Source organism: Hevea brasiliensis, chromosome 15 (assembly GCF_030052815.1).
Source record: "Hevea brasiliensis isolate MT/VB/25A 57/8 chromosome 15, ASM3005281v1, whole genome shotgun sequence".
Classification (NCBI taxonomy): Eukaryota; Viridiplantae; Streptophyta; class Magnoliopsida; order Malpighiales; family Euphorbiaceae; genus Hevea; species Hevea brasiliensis.
Window position 1 is genome coordinate 74014946 of NC_079507.1, and position 16466 is coordinate 74031411.

General features: G+C 40.9%; 1 long non-coding RNA gene across 1 annotated transcript; it reads left to right on the forward strand.

The window, feature by feature from the left end:
* Nucleotides 1–6514: 6514 nt before the first annotated feature.
* Nucleotides 6515–7774, forward strand: LOC131173953 (uncharacterized). The gene is made up of 3 exons (XR_009144288.1): nucleotides 6515–6586; nucleotides 7025–7083; nucleotides 7648–7774. It is a non-coding gene; the product is annotated as an uncharacterized LOC131173953 (long non-coding RNA).
* The last annotated feature ends 8692 nt before the right edge of the window (nucleotides 7775–16466 follow it).

The window sequence follows — 16466 nt, forward strand, 5'->3', positions numbered from 1 at the left end:
ATATTTTATTTTATTTAAATTTTGAAAAATTATTTAAAAATTTTTGAATTTTTTAAATCGGGTTCAATTTTTCAAAATATAAAATTTTGATGATTTTTAAAAATTTATTTAAAGACCACATGGCAAAGTAAAAATATATTTAGACTCTATGAATTTTTCTGAGTTTTTTAAAAAATTTTCGAAATTTTTAGGCCTCATTTTCGATTCTAAGGCAGAATAAAAATTTCAATTTCAGATACCCTGAATCGAGTCAGCCGAATCGAACCAGATCCATTGAATCGGACCGGCTCTCTTTCCCTTCTTCTTTTCTTCCCCGCGCGCCCCCGACACCCTCCCTTCCCTTCCCTTCCCTTCCCTTCCCTTCCCTTTTTCTCTCTCCTCCCTCCTCCCCTCGTCGGCCAGCCACCGCCCCTCCCTCCCCAGCTCGTCGGCGCACCTCCAGCACCCCTCCCCGCTGTGGGCCGACGCTCCAAGCCACCGAAAAATGGCTCAAAAACTCTCCCTATGCGCCGCGCAACGTTTCACCTTTCCGCCCAAAATTCGATTGATCCGGCCACCAATCGGACTGGGTCTTATCCCAAAACACATCTACACCTCGAGAGCTTTCCATAGACACCAAGAACACAAAAATTCGTAGAGCTGTTTGTCTAATTTTTACCTGAAAAGTTTTAGCCCATTTTGACTTTCAGGCTAGATTTCTCAAAAATCGTAAACCCCACCAAAAATCCGAGAGTACCGGAGTGCTCCACTTGTCAACAGATTCGTGACAATACTCATTTCAAAATTTTCCAACACTGTTTTTTGGTGGATCCTGCGAGACTTCACAGTGTTTTTCCGAGTATTAAATAAGTTTAGAAAATTTCGTAAAAATTATATACTAACCCCCGTATTATGGGCTTCGTGTAGGTACATTCAATTCGCGAAAATTTGATGGTTGCTCGGATCTGCAATTTCGAGTCGGACAGACAGATTACTGAGAAATCTTCAAAATCGGGCTGAGAGTATAGGCTAACCCATCATTTTCAGACGTCCCGGACGCGTCTCCAAGGTCAAAATTAGCATAGGTAAATCCGAAGCCTCATTTTTCTTTATTATATAATGCCTGATTTCGATTAAAAATCTATAAAATATTCGTGGTACGTTAGAAAAATATAATTCTTTTTACGTTAGCTCTATAATATTGTTAAGGACCGCAGAGCAAAGTTTTAGAATTTTTGGACCTCAAATGGTTAGTTTTTGCAAAAGGGGTAATTATAGGAATTAAATTATAATTTTTAAATGATGGTTGTTGACTGTCTGGGTAGGTCCAGGAAGGGCCATGTGATGTGATTGAGTTGTGAATATGTGACTTGTGGATATAGAAGTGCATTTTGAACCATTTTGCAGGTTGGGTAGGTCCTAGATATAGGAGAGACTCTGCCGGATTTTCGGCACAACTTAGGGTATCTTTGGTTTTGTTTTCAAGCTTGTATTAAGTCAAATATATTAAATAATTGCAATGAAATTTGTCAGGTGAGCCGGAACAACCTTCCTCCTCCACCCAGCCGCCGCAGTGACCTCAATTTAAGTATGTGAGTAAAATATTAATTTTAATTATAATTTCAATATTATTATATGTTCAAGCATGCCTATGCATCACTTATAAATATGTATCTATGTAGTTAAACACTAGGCACATCTTATATTACATTCTTAATTGATGAAATACCATGGATGTTGTTTGTGATAATTTGGAGCCGTGTGCGTGCGTTGGTATGCGTGTGGTATTGGATATGAACAGGACGGGTAGACACGGCTTGAGAGACACTCGCTGAGACCCGGTCCTTTATGGATGAGTAGGAGTAGGCACGGCTTGAGAGACACTCACTGGCAGAGGTTGGATTAAGAGAGCTGTATAGGAGATCAGCTCCCATATATGTACCGTTTGAACAGTATTAGGTGTATGAGTGCTCCAAATTGCCTTTTTACTATTATGATGTGATTTGTATGAAATTTATGATGATATTGTATTCTATTTCTTAGGATGCATTAACTTTAGATAGCTATAGAAATTGTGTTAAAATTAGTATTTTACTATCTGAGTCGAACGCTCACCCTGTTCATCTATTTTTTCAAGCTACAGGAGAATTACTTGTTGTGAGTAACCTACTCTTCTTCTTCGCAGGTCAATTAGTAATATCTAATGTATTTTGTACAATTGAGTTAAATTTTAGACTCCGTATGTGTTAAGAGTATTTTAATAAATTTGGGTCTGTAATATAATATTGTGTTGAATTTGTAAAAATATTAAATACATGCATGACTGGATTAGATGAGGGAGCTGAGCTCCTATTGGATTTTATGAGTATGTGGAGGGTGAGCTAAGCTCCCCAAATTATTATATATTGTGTTTACAGGTCGGACGAGTAAAAAACTCCCTGTTAAATGGTCCATTTTATGGCCGAACTCTGTCCGATTGAATTCTTGAAATTGGGCTCAAATGGACAAAAATTAAAATTATAAAATTTTAATTATAAAATTTAAAATTTAATTCCTCAACAAAAATTATAAATTTTTTAATACTATTTTTTTCATGTTATTTAATGTATTTTTTTTCCATCCTCACTCATTACATCACTATTTTATCATGTTTTTTTATTAAAGCATTTGATTCTTTGAATTACATAGTTATTAAAAAAATTTAAAATAACAAACTAATATTTTTAAATTAAAATTTTAATAACATTTAAAATATAATTTTAAAAATTTATTCCGAATAAATTTTTATCTTTCAATTATAATTTCAAGAATATGAGAACATCATTACGCAAATGGCCCAAACTATGGTGCATGGAGTGGTCACATGGGCATGCCCTAAAAACTCTCTCTTTGAAGCCGGAGCCCAGCTTGGACAAATCCGTCTTCATCCCTTGACTCTTTATTTGAAATATATATATATAAAGTAGGTAAATTAAATTATCATTAAGTTTTCTCTTTTAAAATGAAATTATGATTAAGTTAGAAATTCTTTAATTATATAAATATTATAAATTATTTAATAATTATTCTTTTAATATTATAATAAGTAACTATTATTATTAGGTAAGTTATTGTCACGACCCAACATATGGGCCGGATTGGCACTAAGACCTGGGCCAGCCTAAAGCTCCCGAGGCCCGTAGTAAGCCTAACTATTCCTCAACCCAACTCTAAGGCCCATTTGGGCCCAATTTCAAGAATTTAACCGGACAGAGTCTGACCATAAAATGGACCTTAGAGTTGGGTTGAGGAATAGTTAGGCTTACTATGGGCCTCGGGAGCTTTAGGCTGGCCCAAGTCCCCATGCTTCTCCAATTTTTCCTGTTTAAGAAACACTGTATTTATGCTCTACGGACAGAGAAATAATGAAAATAATCTTACCAGAAGTTTATCTGTGTCTCAAAAATGTCAAAAATTTATGAGGAAGCCTTTGGAAGTTGAATCATCTCCAAAACCCACCGGAGCCACCGCCAGAACCACCGCGCACGGTGGCTGGCTGCCGGCTACATTTGCCATATCTAATCATACCATCATGTTCTTCTCCTCTCCCTCAGTCCATAGGTGGTTTCGGATCGTCAATCCAACGATCGGATCGTCCTAGATCTGACCCAAAAGCTTAAAAAACTCGAAACTTCTCTCCTTCATATCTCACTCATCCGACCTCCATTTGCTACAAATTTGGTATCAAAAGAAAGCTCTCAGAATAAGCTTTCCAATGCCACCTGAATCGCGTCGATCGGACGTCGGATGAAGCCGGAATCGCGACGGGAAGCCAATGCCCACTATGCGCGTTTTCTCTCTTGAATCTACTATTATCATAAACTTACTCTGACTGGGTAATCCATTGACAACTGCCAGCAGTTGTATCCTCACCCTTATCTAGTGCAATTATACTATCAAAACTCACCTTTATGTACTCATGCCTAGCACCAGATAGGCACAACACTTATACCCATACTGATAGAAATATAGTGTTTCTTGGAGAATGTATTTCCATGGCAGACCTCAACATGTCTGCTAACTCTATTTCACACTTCTATGTACTTCACAAAAATCAAGACACTAACTGAGGCACTTTTATATTTTCCGAGGTATAACGCAGAATCTAGAAACAAAGAATTACAGAAAAAGACAAAATAGAATTCTATACTTTGCATGTGACAACTCTAGATGTACACTTTCCCACGAATCTAAAGCCTAAGCTCTGATATCACATTTTGCAACAAATGGAGGTCGGATGAGTGAGATATGGAGGAGAGAAGTTTCGGTTTTTTTAAGCTTTTGGGTCAGATCTAGGATGATCCGATCGTTGGATTGACGATCCAAGACCACCTATATACTGAGGGAGAGGAGAGGAATATGATGGTATAATCAGATCCGGCAAATGTCGTCGGCGGCAAGCGGCCGGCCACCGTGCGCAGTGGTTCCGGCGGTGGCTTCGGTGGGCTTTGGAGATGATTCAACTTCCAGAGGCTTTTTCATAAATTTTTGAAATTTTTGAGACATAGATAAACTTTGGGTAAGATTAATTTCATTATTTCTCTGTCTGTAGAGCATAAATACAGTGTTTCTTTAACAGGAAAAATTGGAAAAAAATTCTAAGAAAAATATATAATGAAAGTAAAATTATTTGGAGATATTCTATGGTATTTGTTAAATTTTTGAGTGATTGTAGAATATTTTTGAAAAATATAGATGGATTCTAGTTAGATTTTTAGCATATGAGCATATAAGATTATTTAAGATTATGATATTTAAATTTTATATGATTGGTTGAAGCTTGAGGATGGAGGTTTAAATATGTGAATATTGAATTGGGTTGAATTAAGAATATGTTAGCTGTTGAAAACTTATGGAATTGAGTAATATTTTTGAATAAAATATTTATGGGTGATTAGAAAATTACCATTACTTTTGCGATAGCTTTATAACTTTATTAAGGACCGCGGGGTGAAATTTTAGAATTTTTAGAGCTGATTTGAGTGGATTTTTGCAAAATGTCAATTATATAGACTAAAACGTAATTTTTAAGATTTTGAATATTTGCTTGGTTTGAAGGGCCCAGGAGGGGCCATATAATGATGATGAGATATGGGTTGAGTTTAAAAATGCTATTTGAACTATTTTTGACAGGTTGGGTAGGTCCTAGGTATAGGGAAAATTCTGCCAGATTTCCGGTATGAATTAGGTTGTCTGTTGTCTCTTTAGAGTTTTATTTTGACTTAGTACTAATAAATTTATAATATAATTATTAGGTGATTGAGATCAGCTATCCTCCTTCATCCAGTAGCCACAATAGTCCTCGGTGTACTATGAGTAAAATATTAATTTTAATTGTAATTTCGATATTATTATATGTTCAAGCATGTCAATGCATCACTTATATGTATGTATCTATGTAGTTAAACAATAGACACTTTTTACATTGCATTCATAAATGTTAAAGTGCCATGGATATTATTCTGATAATTTGGAGCATTGTGTGTGCATTGGCGTGCATGTGGTATAATGTTGGATATAGACAGGACAAGTAGACATGGCTTGAGATCTTCGCTGGGACCCGGTCCTTCGGTGTAACACCCCAAGATTTTAAATTTTATTATTTATGAGTATTTTTGGTATTTTAATTTTATTTAAATTTTAGGAATTTTTTTGAGATTTTTTGGATTTTAAAAATCGGGTTCGATTTTCCGAAAATATAAACTTTGAGGATTTTTAAAAATTAATTTAAAGACCACGTGGCAAAACTAAAAATATATTTGGAGTCTACGTATTTTTCTGAGTTTTACGGAAATTTTTTTCGGAATTTTTGGACCTCGTTTTCGGTCCCGAGGCAGAGTAAAAATTCAAAATTTTGTATTTCGAATCGAACCGGCCGAATCGAACCGGACCGGATCGGACCGGTCGAATCGGACCGGTCTCTTCTCTTTTCTTCCTCCGCGCGACGCCTCTCCTCTCTTCTCTCGTTTCTCTCTCCTCTCGCTTCGCGCCTTGACCAGCGGCCAGCCAGCCCGGCGGCGCGCCGGCCAGCCAGCCGCGCCGCGCGCCGGCGTGCGGCGTCCCTCTCGCGCCGATCCGGCCACCAATTGGACCGGTCTTGTGTCCAAAATCATCTACTCGTGAGAGCTTTCCATAGACACCAAGAACGCCGAAATCCATCGAGCGGATTGTCCGATTTTTGCTCGGAAGATTTTAGCCCATTTCGACTTTTGGGCTAGATTTCAAAATCGTGAATCCCACGAGAAACCGAGGCCACCAGCACGCTCCATTCGCGAGAGCTTCGCGACATAAATTTTGAATTTTTCGACACCGTTTTCGGTGGGTCCCACGGAACTTCGCAGTGTATTTTCGAGCATTAAATGAGCTTAGAAAATTCTGAAAAATTTATGTACTAACCCCCGTGTTATGGGCTTCGTGTAGGTATCCTCGATTCGCGGAAATTCGGCGATTGATCAGTGCAAAATTGGCGAACGGACTGTTCTGGAAAAGTCTCGGGTGGGCCGAGGTTTTGGCTAGCCCCCCATTGTCAGACGTCCCGAGCGCGTTCCCGAAGTCGGAATCGGCAAAGGTAAACCCGAACCTAGTTTTTACGTAATTTTCTAGTGCTTAAATAGGATTAAAAATCCATAAAATATTCGTGGTAGCTTAGAAAATTACGATTCTTTTGCAATAGCTTAGTAATATTGCTAAGGACCGGGGCAAAGTTTTATAATTTTTAGAGCTTGTTTGGGCAGTTTTGCAAAAATGATCAATAATAAGGACTAAATTGAAATTTTGCGTATTGTGATGGATGATTGATTTGATGGGCGGGAGGGCTGTGTGATATGATTGAGCTGATATATGGATTGTGAATATAGAAGTGCGTTTTTAGCCCTTTTGCAGGTTGGGTAGGTCCTAGGTATAGGGGAGACTCTGCCGGATTTTCGGCACGACTTAGGACGTACTTGATATTTTTCTTTGTTTGTATTGAGTCAAATTTATTAAATAGATGTAATGTAATTGTCAGGTGAGTCGGGATAGCCTTCTTCCTCCGCCCAGCCGCCACAGTAATTTGTCGTCAAGTTTGTGAGTAAAATATTAATTTTAATTGTAATTTCGATATTATTATATGTTTAGCATGCCCATGCATCACTTATATGCATATATTTATGTAGTTAAACTCTAGGCACGATTTATGATGCATTGATAAATGTTAAAGTGCCATGTATGTTGTTGTGGTAATTTGGAGCAGTGTGCGTGCGTTGGCGTGCGTGTGATGTGGTGTGGACTATGGATAGGACGGGTAGACACGGCTTGAGTTCTTGGCGGGACCGGTCCTTGGGGTAGACACGGCTTGAGTTCTTATTTGGGACCCGATTTGGTAATTAAGTGGAAGTCCGAAATGAGTTCTTGGCGGCACCAGTTGGAATTAAGAGAGTCTGTATAGGGGATCGGCTCCCATATATTATGAATGATGTTACGAGTGCGTGAGTGCTCCAAATTACCTTTTGATGCTATGATGTGAATATGATGTTGATGTTGCATTTCACTCTCTGAGTTGCATTAGTTTGAGATAGTTATAGAGATTATAGTTAAGATTGATATTTTACTCTGAGTCGAACGCTCACTCCTGTTCAAAAATTTTTACAGGCCACAGGAGGATATTTTGTTCTGGGTTAACCTGCTTTTCTACCTCACAGGTTGTTTATCAATATTGTGTAATTTTAATTACTCCTAGAATTTTCGCATGTGTTAGCAGTAATTATTTGAATTTGGTCTGTAATATTATTATCATGTTGGACCTGTAAACTTAATATTTTAAGTCTGTTTTGATGGATTGGATGAGGAGCCGAGCTCCCATTTATTATTATGTTGATGAGTATGTGGAGGGTGGTGAGCTCCCAATTGACTATATATTGTGTTTACAGTCGGGTGAGTCGAAAACTCCCCGTTGGTAAGTCCATTTTATGGCCGGACTCTGTCCGTTTGTTTTCTTGAAATTGGGCCCAAATGGGCCTTAGAGTTGGGTAAATGAATAGTTAAGGCTTACTACGGGCCTCGGGGGCTTTAGGCTGGCCTAGGTCCTAGTCTTGGGTCAGGCCCATAGGTTGGGTCGTGACAAATGTGGTATCAGAGCTTAGGCTCCAGATTCTTAGGGAATGTTGTCTAAAGTGTTGGGAAGAGTCTACTAGGAGTCACATGCGGAAATATAGGGTCCACATTCGTCTTGCATTGTCATCTTTGCTTCTAGTTTCTGCTCCATATGTTATGTATAAATATGAGTCTATAGAGCTGTGTAATGCACAGTTTTGAATTTTTGTGGGCTAATCTTGAATTTCGGGAAAATGCGTAGAAGCGGGAGAGCCGCCACGCACTGAACGGATGTGCTGACGAGGTGTCGGCAGGATGAGGCGCGCCAGGAGGCGGGGTAGGAGGCCTAGAGCTGCTCAAGTAGAAGAGCGACTACCCACGCTTAGGAACAGTCTTTCATGGCACAGGTCCCATGGACCCCATGGCGGCTTCTCTGGTGCAGAGAACCATCGACATGATGGCACAGTACATGGTCCACCCTCCACAGCAGCAGCAGTCCACCGCACCAAGAGAGGAATCTTACAAACAGATTATAAATTTCAAGAAGTTGGTGCCTGGTACCTACGATGTGTCAGACGATGCATATCGGTTTTTGGATTCTGACGGCAGAGCAGTCTGATTGGTGATAGAAGATTGATAGAGTGTATGCAGCACGTCATGGGGCCCATGCCTAGACAATGGATGAATGACTACGTGTTACCTCGGATGGAGGGATTGACATGGGCTCAGTTTGTGGAATTATTCATCAATCGGTTTGTGCCAGAAAGCTTCAGAGATCAGAAACAGTGGGCTTTTGAGGCCCTAAGACAGAATGGCAGGTCTGTAGATGAATATGCTACAGAATTTCTGGAATTGAGCAGATATGCCCCTACAGCAGTAGCTACAGAGACTATGAAGGTGAAGAGGTTCCTAAAGGGGCTTGACAGGAGGTATGCGAACCTGGCCATGATGTCGGATCAGTCTTTTGATGTGGTGGTTGATCGAGCCAGACAGATTGAGATTAGCTATGCTGTGGATGACAGCGGGAGAGCAAAGAAAAACAGAGCAGAGGGTTCTTCAGGTGTTCCCCACATGGGTACTACGGATAGTGGTGGCCAAACTACTTATAGAGGAAGAAGCAGGAATAAGAGGAGTATGCTTCAGGTGTGGCCAACCAGGTCACTTTGCTAGAGAATGCCCCGTTTTCAGTGAGCCACAGATGGGGTCACAGGGTTCTGTTGCTAATGTTCCTCGCCAGTTGTATTCGGGTACTTCCAACATGGCGATCGATTCGAGAACAAGGGGACGTGGATTTGGAGGCGGTCAGAGGTAGAAGTCGATATCAAGGTTACGCCACTCGGGGTAGGGTCAAGCTCGGGTTTTCACCACGACCCACCAGGATGCTCGAGCTTCCAATGCGTTGTGGCGGTATTCTTCAGTGCATTCTTATGAGACTCGTGTTTTGATAGATCCGGGTGCTACGCACTCATTTGTCTCCCCTGTGTTTGCCATGAGGTTGGGTAGAAACCCTACAACTTTAGAGTGCCCTTTGTCAGTAGCTACCCCACTTAGTGATAACATAGATGTAGACATGGTATTTCCGGGTAGCCCAGTGATAGTGGATGGAAAGATCCTCCCAGCAGACTTGGTTCCTCTACCAGTAATGGATTTCGATGTAATCATGGGGATGGATTGGCTGTCAACTCACTATGCCACTTTAGACTGCAGGAACAAAAAGGTGTATTTCCACGTACCTGGTGTGGAAGAGTTTAGCTTTGATGGTGACAGGAGCGTGGCTCCATATAATTTGGTGTCAGCAATTAGTGCTAGAAAAATGTTGAGGCGTGGATGCCAAGGGTATTTGGCATTGGTGAGAGATACATCTGTAGAAGGTGTCAGCATGGAAAACGTTCCTGTTGTCAGAGAATTCATGGATGTCTTCCTTGAGGAGCTTCCAGGATTGCCACCAGGAAGGGAAATAGAGTTTTGTATTGATGTTGTGCCGGGTACAAACCCCATATCCATGCCACCTTACAGGATGGCACCGTGAGTGAAAGAGTGAAGGAGCAACTACAGGAGCTTTTGGACAAGGGTTTGTGCGTCCGAGCACTTCACCGGGTGCTCTGTTCTATTTGTTAGAAAGAAGGATGGGTCATTGAGGTTGTGCATTGACTATAGGCAATGAACAAGGTATTTGTGAAGAACAAGTATCCACTTCCTCGGATCGATGATTTGTTTGATCGGCTCAAGGAGCTAGATTCTTTTCCAAGATAGACCTACGATCGGCTACCATCGGTTGAGAATCGGGGATGAGGACGTGTCCAAAAGCGGCTTCGGGACAAGGTATGGTCATTATGAGTTCTTGGTGATGTCTTTTGGACTCACTAATGCACCAGCGACCTTCATGGACTTGATGAACAGGTGTTCAAGCCATTTTGGACCGTTTTGTCATCGTATTCATAGATGACATTCTGGTATACTCTCGGACCGAGGAAGAACACGTGTGGCACTTGAGGATGGTGTTGCAGACGTTGAGGGAGCACCAACTATATGCCAAATTTTCAAAATGTGAATTTTGGCTAGAAAGTATCTCATTCTTGGGACACGTGGTTTCTAGTGACGGCATTCAAGTGGATCCCAAGAAAATTGAAGTCAGAATCGATTGGCTTAGGCCTACAACAGTCACTGAGGTGCGAAGTTTTCTGGGTTTAGCTGGCTACTATAGGCGTTTTGTACAAGATTTCTCTAGGATAGCGGCTCCCCTAACTAAGTTGACCAGGAAGAATGTTCCATTCATTTGGACAGATGACTATGAGGTGAGTTTCCAGAAGCTTAAGGAGTGTCTAACCACCGCCTGTGTTGACACTACGTGAGTGGTGAAGGATACACCGTGTATTGTGACGCCTCGAGTTGGCCTAGGGTGTGTTTTGATGCAGAATGGAAAAGTAGTGGCTTATGCTTCAAGGCAGCTAAAGAGGCATGAGCAGAACTACCCCACCCATGATTTAGAAATGGCAGTGGTAGTCTTTGTACTAAAGATTTGGAGACACTGCCTGTATGGTGAAGTGTGTGAGATATACACCAACCACAAGAGTTTAAAGTACATCTTCCAACAGAGGAATTTAAATTTGAGACAGAGGAGATGGATGGAGCTTACGAAGACTATGATTGCACCATCGGTACCACCACAGGAAGGCCAATGTTGTGGCGGATGCCTTGAGCGAGAAAATCTTCCGCGATTTGGCGCACGTTTGATGAGGAAGAGACCATTGATTAAGGAGGTACATGGTGATGGATCAAGGTTTAATCCTAGATCTTTCGGATGAGGTATTGTTGGCTCACTTTTGGTGAGGCCGGACTTGAGGGCGAGTTAGAGTTTCCCGGCCACGAGACCAACAAGCGATGAAGATTATAGAAAGAGTACAGCAAGGTGAAGGTGGTGAGTTTGGATTTGCCAATGATGGTGCCCTAGTGCAAGGTTCTAGGATATGTGTGCCCGATGTGGACAACCTCAGGAATGAAATCATGCGAGAGGCACACTACACACTGTACAGTGTCCATCCAGGTTCCACCAAGATGTACCATGATGTGAAAGATAGCTATTGGTGGAATGGCATGAAGAGGGACATCGCAGACTTTGTGTCCAAGTGCTTGACTTGTCAGAAGGTGAAGTTTGAACACCAGAGACCGTCAGGGAAGCTGCAAGAGCTCCCTATCCCAGAATGGAAGTGGGAAATGATCACTATGGATTTTGTGACTGGGTTGCCTCGTACCACGCAAGGATATGATTCGATATGGGTAATTGTAGACCGCTTGACCAAATCAGCTCACTTCTTACCTGTAAAGACTACATACTCTGTGGCACAGTATGCCCTCTACATTCGAGAAATAGTCAGATTGTATGGAGTTCCGGCTTCCATAATATCCGTGAGGGCCGATTCACTTCTCGGTTTTGGAGAAAGTTGCAGGAGGCACTTGGCACACAATTGAACTTGATCTGACTTTCCACCCTCGGGCAGACGGATTGAAAGGACAATCCAAACACTGGAAGACATGCTTCGCATGAGTGTCTTGGATTTTGGAGGTCAATGGGATGAGCAGCTAGCTTTGGTGGAGTTTGCCTATAACAACAGTTATCACTCCAGCATAGGGATGGCACCCTATGAGGCATTATATGGAAGAAAGTGTAGGTCTCCTCTGTGTTGGACAGAAATGGGGGAAGCAAGGGTGCATGATGTAGACCTAGTGCAGTACACTTGAGGTAGTTCCTTTAATCGAGAACGGCGAGGGCGGCTTTCGATGAAGCGAAGAGTTATGCAGACCCAGACGGAGGATGTGGAGTTTGCGATGGCGACTATGTATTCCTGAAGGTATCTCCAATGAAGGGAGTCATGAGATTCGGAAATAAGGGCAAGTTGGCACCTCGGTATATTGGACCTTTTGAGGTTACGGATAGAGTTGGAGCAGTTGCCTACCAGTTGGAGCTACCACCCAACCTTTCTCACGTTCATCCCGTGTTTCACATCTCCATGCTCAGGAAATACATTCCCGATCCTTCTCATGTCTTTATTGGATGTGATAGAGCTAAAGGAGAATTTGACATTTGAGGAGCAACCTGTAGCCATAGTGGGCTACCAAGTAAGACAGCTAAGATCCAAACAGATCCCTATGGTTAAGGTTTTGTGGAGGAGTCAGTCGGTGGAAGAGTGCACCTGGGAGTCAGAACGGGACATGCGTAGCAAGTACCCTTATCTGTTCAATGTATAATCATGTGCTTTATTCTGCCTTGTGTAAAAATTCGAGGACGAATTTTCTGTAAGAGGGGAAGAATGTAACACCCCAAGATTTTAAATTTTATTATTTATGAGTATTTTTGGTATTTTAATTTTATTTAAATTTTAAGAATTTTTTTGAGATTTTTCGGATTTTAAAAATCGGGTTCGATTTTCCGAAAATATAAACTTTGAGGATTTTTAAAAATTAATTTAAAGACCACGTGGCAAAACTAAAAATATATTTGGAGTCTACGTATTTTTCTGAGTTTTACGGAAATTTTTTTTCGAAATTTTTGGACCTCGTTTTCGGTCCCGAGGCAGAGTAAAAATTCAAAATTTTGTATTTCGAATCGAACCGGCCGAATCGAACCGGACCGGATCGGACCGGTCGAATCGGACCGGTCTCTTCTCTTTTTCTTCCTCCCGCGCGCGACGCCCTCTCCTCTCTTCTCTCTCGTTTCTCTCTCCTCTCCGCCTAAGCGCGACCCGGACCCGGCGGCGGTAGCCAGCCAGCCAGTAGGCCGCGCCCAGCAATGACGCGTGGCGTCCCTGCGCGCGCTCACCCGACTTCCTCAGCCAAATCCGGCCGCTCCGGCCACCATTTGGACCGGGTCATCTGTCCAATAGCATCTCCTCGGCGAGAGCTTGGCATAGACACCAAACGCCGAAATCCATCGAGCGGATTGTCCGATTTTTGCTCGGGAAGATTTTAGCCCATTTCGACTTTTGGGCTAGATTTCTCGAAACCGTGAATCACGAGAAACCGAGGCCACCAACGCTCCATTCGTCGAGAGCTTAGCGACATAAATTTGAATTTTTCGACACCGTTTTCGGTGGGTCCCACGAACCGCGGTGTATTTTGAGCATTAAATGAGCTTAGAAAATTCTGAAAAATTTATGTACTAACCCCCGTGTTATGGGCTTCGTGTAGGTATCCTCGATTCGCGGAAATTCGGCGATTGATCGGTCCGCAAAATTAGGCGAACGGACGTTCTGGAAAAGTCTCGAATTGGGCGAGGTTTTGGCTAGCCCCCATTGTCGACGTCGGCGCGCGTTCGAAGTCGGACTCGGCAAAGGTAAACCCGAACCTAGTATTTACGTAATTTTCTAGTGCTTAAATAGGATTAAAAATCCATAAAATATTCGTGGTAGTTTAGAAAATTACGATTCTTTTTGCAATAGCTTAGTAATATTGCTAAAGACCACGGGGCAAAGTTTTATAATTTTTAGAGCTTGTTTGGGCAGTTTTTGCAAAAATGATCAATAATAAGGACTAAATTGAAATTTTGCGTATTGTGATGGATGATTGATTTGATGGGCCCAGGAGGGGCTGTGTGATATGATTGAACTGTTGATATATGGATTGTGAATATAGAAGTGCATTTTTAGCCCTTTTGCAGGTTGGGTAGGTCCTAGGTATAGGGGAGACTCTGCCGGATTTTCGGCACGACTTAGGACGTACTTGATATTTTTTCTTTGTTTGTATTGAGTCAAATTTATTAAATAGATGTAATGTAATTGTCAGGTGAGCCGATGACCTTCTTCCTCCGCCCAGCCGCCACAGTAATTTGTCGTCAAGTTTGTGAGTAAAATATTAATTTTAATTGTAATTTCGATATTATTATATGTTTAGCATGCCCATGCATCACTTATATGCATATATTTATGTAGTTAAACTCTAGGCACGATTTATGATGCATTGATAAATGTTAAAGTGCCATGTATGTTGTTGTGGTAATTTGGAGCAGTGTGCGTGCGTTGGCGTGCGTGTGATGTGGTGTGGACTATGGATAGGACGGGTAGACACGGCTTGAGTTCTTGGGGACCGGTCCTTCGGGGTAGACACGGCTTGAGTTCTTCGCTGGGACCCCGATTTGGTAATTAAGTGGAAGTCCGAGCTGAGTTCTTCGCTGGCACCAGGTTGGAATTAAGAGAGCTGTATAGGGGATCAGCTCCCATATATTATGAATGATGTTACAGGGTGCGTGAGTGCTCCAAATTACCTTTTTGATGCTATGATGTGAATATGATGTTGATGTTGCATTTCACTCTACAGGTTGCATTAGTTTCAGATAGTTATAGAGATTATAGTTAAGATTGATATTTTACTCTCTGAGTCGAACGCTCACTCCTGTTCAAAAATTTTTACAGGCCACAGGAGGATATTTTGTTCTGGGTTAACCTGCTTTTCTACCTCGCAGGTTGTTTATCAATATTGTGTAATTTTAATTACTCCTAGAATTTCCGCATGTGTTAGCAGTAATTATTTGAATTTGGTCTGTAATATTATTATCATGTTGGACCTGTAAACTTAATATTTTAAGTCTGTTTTGATGGATTGGATGAGGGAGCTGAGCTCCCATTTATTATTATGTTGATGAGTATGTGGAGGGTGAGCTGAGCTCCCCAATTGACTATATATTGTGTTTACAGGTCGGGTGAGTCGAAAACTCCCCGTTGGTAAGTCCATTTTATGGCCGGACTCTGTCCGTTTGTTTTCTTGAAATTGGGCCCAAATGGGCCTTAGAGTTGGGTAAATGAATAGTTAAGGCTTACTACGGGCCTCGGGGGCTTTAGGCTGGCCCAGGTCCTAGTGCCGGTCCGGCCCATAGGTTGGGTCGTGACATTCGGGGTAGACACGGCTTGAGTTCTTCGCTGGGACCCCGTATTTGGTTTATTAAGCGAAAGTCTGGCTTGAGATTTTCGCTGGCAGAGGTTGGATTAAGAAGGCTGTGTAGGGGATCAGCTCCCAAATATGTATTATTTGACAGTGTTGGGTGTGTGAGTGCCCCAAATTGCCTTTTTGATGTGATTTGTATGAAATTTATGACAATGTTGCATTTCACTCTACATAGTGCATTAGCTTTAGATAGCTATAGAGATTATGGTTAAAATTGATATTTTACTCTCTGAATCGAACGCTCACTCCTGTTCACCTATTTTTTCAGGCTAAAGGAGGAGGCCTTTTTCAGAATGACCTATTCCTTTCCTCACAGGTTATGGAGAAAATTACTTAACGGTATTATTATTATATAAATTTGTAATTTAGAACTCCGCATGTACTAGTAGTAGTATTAAGCCAGTCAGGGACTGCATGAATTTAAGTTTTTGTATTAACAAATGAAAATTTTTTATAAGTTTTAAATAGTTGTAAATGATGTAACAGGGTTGAGCTGGGCTCCCCTAATTTTAGTTTCTGATAATTACTAGGCTAAGTTGGCCTAAAATAAAATTATAACAGTTTAATTTAAATTATTTTATATGCATATTGGCCCTAAATTGTGGGCTTGGTCATAGGTTTGAGAACAATAAGGCTTACTACGGGCCTCGAGGGCTTTATGCCAGTCTAGGTCCTAATGCCGGTCCGGCCTATAGGTTGGGTCGTGACAGTTATAATATATATACATATATATATATATATATATATATATATATATATATATATATATATATATATATATATAATTTATTTATTCTATTTATTTATAGTTTTATACAGTGCATATATATATAATTTTATTTTTTTATTTTTCTTTAATATTACTTTCAAATCATTAATACTATTTTGTAAATATTATTAATATAACTAAAAAAATAACAATGTTTTAATATATTAGATTTATT